The following is an 11,165-nucleotide window of genomic DNA, read 5'->3' on the forward strand; positions in this document are numbered from 1 at the left end:
AAACTCCTCTTCAATAATTTCTTGTTTTATTTTGATGCACATTAATAGTTTGAGGCTTTCTTAAACTGTTTTTGTCTTTCAAAGACCTTAAAAAAGTAAAAAAATCTACTTTATAAAGTAAATTTGCTTTGGATGCTCTAGAATTGACATTCAAACACAAATATATAAAAGTCCCAAACACAGCAACAGTGACACTTTCGTATAAATAATGGCTTTTTGAAAAACAATGAATAGTTTCATATCTATTAACTTAATATAAAAGCTTTGAATTTCATGAAAATTGAAGTGAACAGAGATTCTGCAACGTGTAGTTTGTTAGTGCCATACTAAAGTTTCTCTATGTTGAGTGTGCGAAACCCACCCCCCCTCTTTCTAACTGATTGAAAGTCTGGATCCACCCTTGAGTACATTTTCTATGTTGTTAAAAATTTGGAAAACAATATTTTTAAATAATTTTTAGAAAAAAGTTGGAGTTTCTAGGTTTTGTACAAACAAGTTTGTAAATACTATTCAAAGTTTATCAATCAATTTTATAAAAATGTATATCAATTTTTATAAAAATATTAAAATTTCAACATTTCGGTCTTAAAAACATTAAAAATGTTTGTAAATGTTTCTTTTTACTAGAATTTTGTTTGTATTAAATAATTCGTGGTCTTGAAAATGTATCGATTCGTATACCAACTTTTATTTGACTTAAACATAAAAATAAATAGAATAAATCTAACAAAAATGTATGCTTGCAGCTGTCTCCAATAAATGGACGGCTTTCCTATAAGTTAGATACAGTTAAGCTTCCTGAAAGGGCTTATCACGGACTTTCTTTCAACTTATTTTTCACTTAAACGAACTGCTTATAAGATGATTCTATAGAGGCTTAAAATTGAGCTAATGCTTAAAAAAGCACCTCCTTTATTTAACATGTGCCTTTTTAATTATAAATTAAAAAGTTATGAGTAGTTTTGAAAAATCATCAATACTTAAATTCGATAACCGAGTGCTTGAACTCTTTTTCCGATCATAATTATTTGGGACAGCCGGTATTAAGGGACCATTTACCACTTAAGAAAAATGATTTTTCGAAAAATTCAGGTAGCAAAAATCTATCAAGTTGAAAAATACTCCGAAGCGGATATCTAAAGCTTAAAACAAAACTTGATAAATTTAAAACGAAACCATCTTATAACTTTTTTGTTCTTTTTCGCTCAGTAATGGAATTGTTAATGCAAATTATGCTCAAAAAACGGTTAAGAAGATTCTTCAAATGGTAAATCATAGAATTTTTATTTATAACAAACGGGAACTCAAGGGGTTATTAATACCCTTAACATGTTTAAAGTTTAAACACATTGCGAGCGGTAGGAAAATAGGGAAGGATTAAAGAGGAGATACCGATGCACATTGGTCTTAAAGTTTTGAATATCAAAATGATAAGGAAAAACAGAGCTGGGTAGAGCATTCCACATTCTCGATGTGCGTTTAAAAAAAGAATCTCTATGCATGACAGTACGTCCGAAATTGAGCTCTGTTGTGCATTCCTAGAAATACGAGTATTACGGCTAAATTGTTTTAAACGGGGAATGCAACTGGCTAATTCGATAGAAGAATGTTTATAAAAATATCGGTAGAACAACGAAAGGCATGAAATATTGCGGCTGTGTTCAAGTGACGTAAGTGTTTCGGTTATAGTTCGATCGCCTATCATTTTCAAAGCTTCAAAGCCCAAATATGCCAGTTATATTCAAGTTTTGGACGAATGAAGGCTTTATAAATTACAGCCAGATAAGAAGAGGTGACAAATTTCTTGCACCGTCGGAGAAATTCTAAGCACCTAGTAGCATTTTTGGCAATATCAAATAATATGATCTTTCCATAAAAGGTGATCTGTGATACACATACCAAGTACTGACAGTTGATTAGTTTCTTGGATGCAAGTGCCACTCATGGATAGCGGCATGGGGGGTGGGTTACGCTTCAACAACAGGAGACAGCATTAAGTTATCGAAGCATTAAGTTCTACACGATTTTTGATTCCCCATTGTACAATGCTGTAGAGATCAGAATTTAATGAGCTTATCATACGCTGCCGTTGAAGTTCCACATCCGAAGGACAAGGATGAGAATCTAAAAAGTTGAGGGTACTGTCATCAGCGAAACAATTTAGTGGGTTAGAAGTTTCAGACAAAAGATCATTTATAAAAATAAGGAAGAGCTTCGGAGACAAAACGGAGCCCTGTGGCACACCAGCGTTTATTTTGTGCATATCAAATTTGAAACCGTCCAACACTACTTGAATGGAACGGTCCGAAAGGTAATTTCTAACCCAACGAAGAAGGGAATATTCTATACCAAAAGCACGCATTTTCGATAAGAGAGCTTGGTGCCAAACACTATCAAATTCTTTTAAAATATCTAGTGCAATAATCTTACTTTCTCCAAAACGATGTAAAGATTTGTTCTACTGTTCGGTGAGATAAACCATGAGATCACCAGTGGACCAATTGTCACGAAAACCATACTGTTAGTAACTGATAGTTAGAGGGGGAGGATGATTCACCTTTTTTAGGGACAGGCTGGACAAATGCAGTTTTCCATCCACTCGGGAAGAGACCTGTAGAATAGGACAGATGGAAAAGCTTACGCAGTGGTTTGCCAGCCTTGAAGAACACCTCTTCAGAACAACAGGGGGAATACTATCCGGGCCAGTGGATTTGTGTATGTCGAGGTCTCTCTTGCAACTGCAACTACACGAGTGCGAAAGAAGATTCGTCCCATAGAATCGTTTACGAATATAGAATAATTGATATAAATGTATTATAAGGGTTTCATCTTAAGCAAATCTTATTCTTATTTATCTAAAAGAGATAAGAAAAACTTGCATATATTTGAATAGACTGCTTTTTTGCATTAGCTAAAAAGTTCTTATTTGACAAATTTATATTTTTATGTCTAATCATCTTTTTTTTAAACTAAGTCACTTTTTCAACCTGTAAGAGTCCCGAAAGATCTCTATTACCAATGATCCGCTTATCCGGATGATATTATCATTACTGTTCTGAAAAGGTGTTCATCAACGCTGGCAAAAATGCAAGAAATATTTCGAAGAATGGAAGTTTCTTCTTGTATCGGTTTTCATAAATCCCTTCTTCATTGAATTAGTAATTTCCTTTCCAATCGTTAACTAAAAGTAGTATTGGATGAATTCAGGTCTGAAAACCACAAAATAAATGCTGGTGTGTCCCAGGGCTCTGTTCTATCTCCAACACTCTTTCTCATTTTCATAAATGATCTCCTGTCTGCAACTTCGTATGCAAAAAATTATTTCGAAGACGCTTGTACTCTTGGCTGTTCATATTCGTTTTCAGATTTGCATCTCTCTTCTTTGGATGTAAAACTGCTACGACAAAATATGATAAATTTATCACCATCCATGGATGGCATTAGTATCTAGGTGACTGGACATCTCTATATTCTCGGTATGTTTATCACCAGCTCACCACCTCTGTGGATCGATCACATATTCGATGTTGCTAAATATTTCGCACCATGCTTGGGTTTTTTAGGGCGATGCAAAAAGTTGTTCGCCTCCTCTGATTTGGCTGTAATCTATAAGACTTATGTATGTCCAAAGTTTGTGTATTACTCCCATTTCTGGGCTGGTGCTCCTGCAGCTTACTTTAATCACTTGGACAGTGTTGAACGTAGAGCATTTAGATTGATTGGTCATAATGCCATCATAGAATTGTTAACTTGAAAAGCTTGAAAAGCTGGAAAATCGTCGACAATTTTTTTGTTTGACACTCTTTTACTGTTATTTTAACGGTTTATTCTCTAGAGAAATAGTCAACTACATTACTATCCTTAAATAAATGTGCACCGACAGCTCCTTTTAATCCCTCACTCCCTTTCCTTGATTTCTCACTCTGTGTCTTAACATTTTAAGGGTATAGTTATGTTTATTGTCACCTTGGGTTTGCGCTTATTATATAAAAAACTCGGACTTTTTCTACTTAAAAAAAAATCTGGAATTGTCAATATGTAACTGTTTTTCTAGACAAAAAGTCTATTATAATTTCAATGAAAATAAATTCTATGATAATCTTCTTATATTTTTCACGTTTTTAATTTTCTCAGAAAAGAACATTTTGAAAAGAAATTAATTTCGCGTTTGTATCAAACTTGAATCAATAACTCGCTTACAAGTTTAGTATTTGAAGTTTGAGTTTCTGCACTCTATTGAATCCAAATTAATCTGATCTCTATTTGAAATGATACCTACAGCAGCAATATAAATTTCAGTTTCTATTAGATTCTTGGTGCACAAAAGGAAAACCCTTTAATAGTAACCCACATATTTAACCCAAACAAGCCAAGTACAATTTTAGTATTAAGTCACTTGCCTCTAAATTGTGTATCTTCATTACACCAAATGGATCATTTATATTAATTCATGTCCTGCTTTCGATCTAGAAGCCTTAGAGCTAGACTCTAAGGCATTACAATAAAGATGCATCAATTTCTATAACAACTCAATCCCCACTAGCATTGTGTGTGTTAATTTCTTCCAGACGAAATAACATACGTCCACACTAACATGGAACATACAACATGCAGGAAGGATAATATGAAGATTTCAGGACGTTCCTATATATTCCCGTCAATGGCACCGTTATCATCATATTGCATCGTCGTCGTAGTCGTCGTCATCTTCATCGTTTGTATGTTTGCACTAAGTCCTTGAATACAGAATGTCTACAAGCATCAGCTGCATCATAATATTGTGGCTGCTTCTACCAAGACACAAGTTCATTCAGTGTTATCCTTTGAGAAATTACTTTTCGTTATTTCCGACCAACATGATGCACATCATCACATCACATCACAGCAGAAATATGCACATAAATTCTGATTCTCTTCTGAATATTTTGATTGAGATGAAAGACACACTGGATCAAGAGGGCTACCACCTCCACCACCCTCTATTATCTATCTCTATTTCCGTATTACACATACACATCCGTCAGTCAGTTTTTCATCACTATTAACATATGTATGTGTATTGTGTACACATCATTTTACTTATGACCTGGGGGCTTCTTCTGTGGATGTAGGGTAGGTGCCTTAGTTTGTCTTTAAACAATATTTTGTAGAGTGAATAATGTTTACTCATCAATTGATGATAAGACGACGTCATCATTAGCTAAGTCGAGAAGCTTCTATGATGATACCAAGATTATGTTCTATTTTACTTCTTTATTAAAAAATTATCCTGGACGAAGCTACTCCTGGCATCGTTTATACATTTAAGTTGGATATTTAAAAGTTTTAAGGAATAGCGAGGAAGGACTAAGTGGAATGGGATGTACCAGTATCTGCATTGTTCATAGTTGAAGGATTATACAATATCTGATTAGGCAACTCAATTAAGTTTTTCTTATCCAAAAGTTAATACTTAAAATAATTTTTGCAAGTTAAAAAGGAGATAAATACAAATACGTATGTTTATACATTTTTTCAGTTGTGATTTTAACATGAGAATTTTTGAAAACTTATTTAAGATGATATCAGTGACGAAGTCAAGCTTCTAGGGATTGTCAATCTGTTGATAAAGGAGAACTACAGGTTATCATTTAACAAGAACTGGTATCGCAAGATCCGGTCACTTAATTCAATTGACCCGAGCATGTTTCCTAAAATGAACAAGACATTACGAAAAAAGAGCGATAATGATCTTCCGTGTCTGAAACTCCAAAGAACTGACGAGAACATAGACGTACTTAAGAAAGTGCAAACATATCCAGAAGAAGCCATCTTTGACGATGACTTTTACATAATTTAAGATCCGAAGGAAAAAGTGAATTTTGGCATTCATCTCAACCATGACCTGGAAAACAGAGCCCTATAAGTCTTCTTCTGAGCAACAACAAAGTTTTCGAGAAGATCATCAATAGGCCTCTGAATATATGGGCTGCGAACAACAAACCAATTTCGAATAGACAGTTTAGATTCAAGGCGGGTCATGAAACAATTCATGGTGTATCAAACTCGTTTCTGATATCCAATGGAATAAATCAAAACAACAATACACGGGTGCTGTTCTGGTTGATTTGTAAAAGGTATTTAATAAAACTTATCAGACTTGGAATAAGCAAACCATTGTTGTATATACTTTATGATATGCTTAACGGTAGAAAGTTTGTTGTCAAAAGTTGTAATATAACTTCTACCACAACATTCCTAATCAAAAATGGTCTTCAACAGGCACCGGTGAATTCGCCGATTCTCTACAGCATTTATACCAGCGATCTGATAGGTAGGCTAACTAACGTAATTGCGTACGCTCACGATCTAAACGCGTACAGAACGGCCTCAAAGTTTATTATTAGAATTCTCTTGCAGCGTGATTTCGACAAGATTCAGCGATATTGCGACGACTGGAAACTGAAAATAAATGTCCAGAGTCAGAGACAATTTTGTTTCGGACTCCGTTGGCTAGGGCCACGAGGGATACGTGTAAGAATTGGCGCAAGATGATAATCGTTGATCTACACGGGCAGCCATTAGCGAGCAAGAGTGTAGTGAAGTACCTCAGTACCTGGTAAGATCAGTATTTATATTTCGACAGACATATAAATGATGCTCTTACCAGGGCCAGAGGAGCCTTTGCTCTGACGAAACGGCTGTTTTACAGGAGTCGGCTTCAACACAGAGTAAAAGTAATTTGCTGCATAGCCCTTAAACGGCCGATGATCGTTTATGGTTGTCGTGTGTGGTTTAACGTTGCCATTTCCCAGATGGAGAAGTTTCGGGTGTTCGAGCGGCAGTGCTAACGACGCTGTAGTGGCTTACATCGAAAAGTCTTACCTTCTTTTTTTCATTACTAATCCAACGAGGTCCCATACTACGGGGCTCGAATCAACAGAATAGACAATTTTGTGGTAAAACTCGTTCAAGGTCAACAATTCGGGACCAACAAATTTATTTTCGGGTCGTTCGATCTCAATGACGACAATTTTGACAGTGCACGCTTGAGCGGCGGTCTGATACAGGACAGATTGGTAGTTCCACTAATCTACCAGGTCAGATGAAGAACCGAGGATAGGTGACTTCTGTACAATGCGACTTTATGTCACAAGGCGGAGCAGAGCTTCGGACAAAATATATTATTAAAAGCTGTAAAATGGCTTCATTTTCAAACACTGGTTGTTTTTACTGCTTTTCAACAAGACTTGTATCGCTTTTCTTTTTATGAACATTAAAAAACAACTAAATTATCAATCACGTTCATCCAAAAAGCAATTAGACTTTTTATGGCATGTGTCATGTGTATTTCATCAGACGAATGTTATCATAAAAGCCCAGACTTTGTTTTCAAGCTTCAAAGGCAATAAAATAAAAAAAATATTACATAAGGATTCCGTGAGACCGCTATATTAATATTTTCAATTTAACTGTACGCATATTAACTTGACGTTTAAGTCACAAAATCAATCGATTTATCCTTATTTAAACTTTTAACTCCATCTACAAATATGTAGATGCATAATATACATAAACATTATATGAGTCCTTCGATTTACTTCATCATATGTAACGTCATGTTTAAGCTGCTTACAAATATTTCCACATTTAAGGTTTCACTATCATATTCGCACACTCTTAGTTCAAAAAAAGTTATTATAAGTATATTATTTGTGTATCTCTGTTTGTATATGTATATAAACGTCCTGTCTCATTTCCACTCAATTACATATCCCCACATCAGTTAAATTTCGTCCTTAAAAATAAGTACACGCACACGCAGCCAGACATCATCGCCCAAACGTATACACTCATATGCATAGCATATACTGACATACAGGGTGGGTCGAAAGCGACTTTACTTTTGTATAAAATATTTATTTTAGAATCAAAAAGTATGATTTATGGAGATGTTATTGGGCTAAATATTGAATAAAATGTCCTTGAAAAAAGCACCAGTTTCATGCTTACAGAGAAACGGGATCTTTGTGGAACGTTTTCCATAAAAATTCAGAACAAATATTCTACTTCATCTGGTGGTTAGTATATTTAAGTTCACTTTTCCCTTCAAATAACGCCACGGAAAAAGATCTAGTGCAATCGAATCAAAATGTTTTTGAAATATTCATTTGTCTAAAATTGTGGTGAATTTTGTTTGGAAACAGCTAAATTTTTTTTAGAACTTTTCGCAACGAACTGAGGGGATGACTAGAGCACCTTCGTGTCGAAGTTTCTAGACTCTTCATTGCATTTGAATGCGTTTTAATTCGTGTGATTATTAGATTTTGTTTATTACTAAAAGGCTTTAGATAATTTAAGTAGATCTTTAAAATTTGTTTGAAAAGAACATTCTTTAAAAAAGAGGCTGGGATGCAACCAACACTGATAACCTCCCATCCCGTCTGTTGATTTGTCTTTCTTAAAAGTTTTTTAGGTTTTCGTGTTGTTAAAAAAGTGTCTGTTGAATTATTAAAAAAAAATTTAATTACCAAAAATATTTTACCTAATATGATGAAGTAGTTTCAAAATCTACATATTTTAGTTTGCGAATTTTTTAGTCGCAACCATTTAGTAGCATTTTTTAAAAGTTTTATTTCTTATTTAAACAAATACAAATTGAACGAAATTAATTTGAAGTCAATGTCTTCTATTATTTACGAGATATCGAAAACCGATTATCAAGTTTTACCAATTTTCCATACTTTTTGTTGTAGATATAGTTTTTTAAAAAACTGACTGTTGAATTCTTATAAAAAATGTATTGAATGTCGAGAACAATATTTTCTGTGTGTTAAAAATATTAAGGCCATTTTTTTTAACTTTAAAAAAAGATATTTAAGTGGAAAGTAAATTTTTACCAAGTTTTAGTTTTGTTTTTTTTTTTTTAGGTTTTTATGTTTTGTCAAAAATGCTGTCAATTAAATTTTTCTCAAAATTTTACAAAATGTTGAAAACAATATTTCTTAAGAAATCAAATTATCTTAATCTCTAATTTTGAACAGATATTTGATTCGAAAATAACTTAAGCCTCAATTATTACCAACTTTTAGTAATGTTCTGTTTAGGTTCTAGTTTTTTGTTAAAATACTGTCATTTTAATTTTTTTTAATTGAGTTAACATTAAAAATAATACTTTTTATAAGATGAAATTAGTTAGAAGCTATAATCTCAAATTTTTGCAAAGATATTTGAGTCGAAAATCAATTTTTACCAAATGTGAGTATTTTTTTTTCATGTATTCATTTTTTATAAAAAAAAAACAAATCGGACCGATTTCAATAACTTCCTATGGGAAGTTAAACAAAATAAAACGATGTAAACATTGAATTGTTATAATATTTTTTAAATCCGAAAGAAACTTTTAACCCACCCTGTGTTTGTAAAGTATAGCATGTCAACTTTAATCTCCTTTTCTATAAATTTACCAACTTATTTTTCAATAAAATCCCAGCCAGACATAAATGTTTTTGTTGTTGTTGCTAGAATTGGTCTTGCTGTTGTTGTTATTTTGCGATAAACCCCATAATGAAAAAATCCCCCAAAGTACCCAAAAATTGACACATTAAGTCTGAAAATTAATTTCAATTTTCACATGGTTTTTTGGTTTTGCCTGAATGTGAATTTCGTGCGTGTGTGTGATTGTGTGTGAATGTGGAAAAATTTTAATTGAAAATCCAAATTAATGAGAAAAATAAGAGTCCTCATTTTCCCATATTGGATTTGAGCTGACGGGTATAGAGCTATCCACGTGCCCTGCTCACTTCTCAGCTCATATTCATAGCCCTTTTCAATTTCAATCAATTACACAGTTTCAGCCTAAAGTCATGACGCCCGCAACCAATCTCCGTGTGTTATTCATTCATACCCTATATACCTTTACCCGCTTCTACTTCCCTCTGGTAGTTAGTTATGTCACCAAAAAGCAACCATTGCCATTGCCAGTTGACAGTCCAGCGCTCCTGCTGCAGCTGTGGCCTAAAGTTATTTCCCAGTTTCTGATGATGATGGCGATGATGTGTGTTGACTTTACATTTCAACTTCATTAATATCCGCAATGGGAATTCGATACTTTCCCTTTTGTACCCCAAAACTGACTCAATTCCGAATTAACATCCGACAACAGCAACAACAACAACCAACAACTAAATTAATAATTAATTCAGGAACAAAAAAATCACAACATCTCTCTGTCCAAACAAACATAATTCTGTGGTCTCGCCCTGCAGCTTGGGTTAAAATGACCAACTTATGTGACGTCGTCGACAAGGGCCCTCAGAGCAAAGCAATCCCATCAGCTATGCCAGCATAAGCTTGAGCATGTGTGACACTCTTTTGGTGTCATATTACATTTGCCGTTGACAAATTGCGCTCAGGTGTAACGCCATCGATGACAGGCGAACCAACGGACAAACTATAGAGCCAAACATCACTTCTCTTGGGCAAGATGATCGATTTCATAATACCTCAGTGCCCTTCCCGATGCACTACACATTTATCCCAATCCATAACAGCAACAACGACTTTTTTTGTAGCCTTGGAGCTTCGAGAAGCCATAAAGTCGGTATGTGCTATGTTATATGATGGTTTTAGGGTATAGAACGAAAAACAGGTAAGAACGGAAGAGCATAGCAAATTGCTAAGAAACCGTCCAGAGAGAAAGTCTCACATTCCACTTCAATCCCAGATGCCAAGAGGACTCGTTAGTCATCGTCGTTGTCGTCGTCATCGTCTTCGCAATGCCACTCTGTCTGCTGTCCATGTCCACCAAAGTTCCAAAGGTGTCAAATCGAGAGAAGGATAGCAGGAGGAATATTGTGCACATAAGTTGGTTAAAAAAAAGGTAAACTAAGACGGGAAAATAAACAAGGAAGGAAGGGAACACTTGAGAATTTGCGGTGGTGGTGGTGGTTGTGACTCTTATCCTGTCATACTTGCGGTTGGCTTCGTAATCGTTCGAAGGAAGTGACCGTTTTTGTGACGTTTAAAGCGAAGGCGGTGGAAATGATGTTGGCATTGGTGTTAGCGGTGGTGGGGTGACATTATGCCTTTGACGGTCATTTGAGGCTAATTTATTCGTTTAGTCGACGACGACGGTGACGTCTCGTTGCTCGAACGTTGCTGGTTATTGAACACCGCACAAATAT

The sequence above is a fragment of the Eupeodes corollae genome, chromosome 1, assembly GCF_945859685.1.
Source record: "Eupeodes corollae chromosome 1, idEupCoro1.1, whole genome shotgun sequence".
NCBI lineage: Eukaryota > Metazoa > Arthropoda > Insecta > Diptera > Syrphidae > Eupeodes > Eupeodes corollae.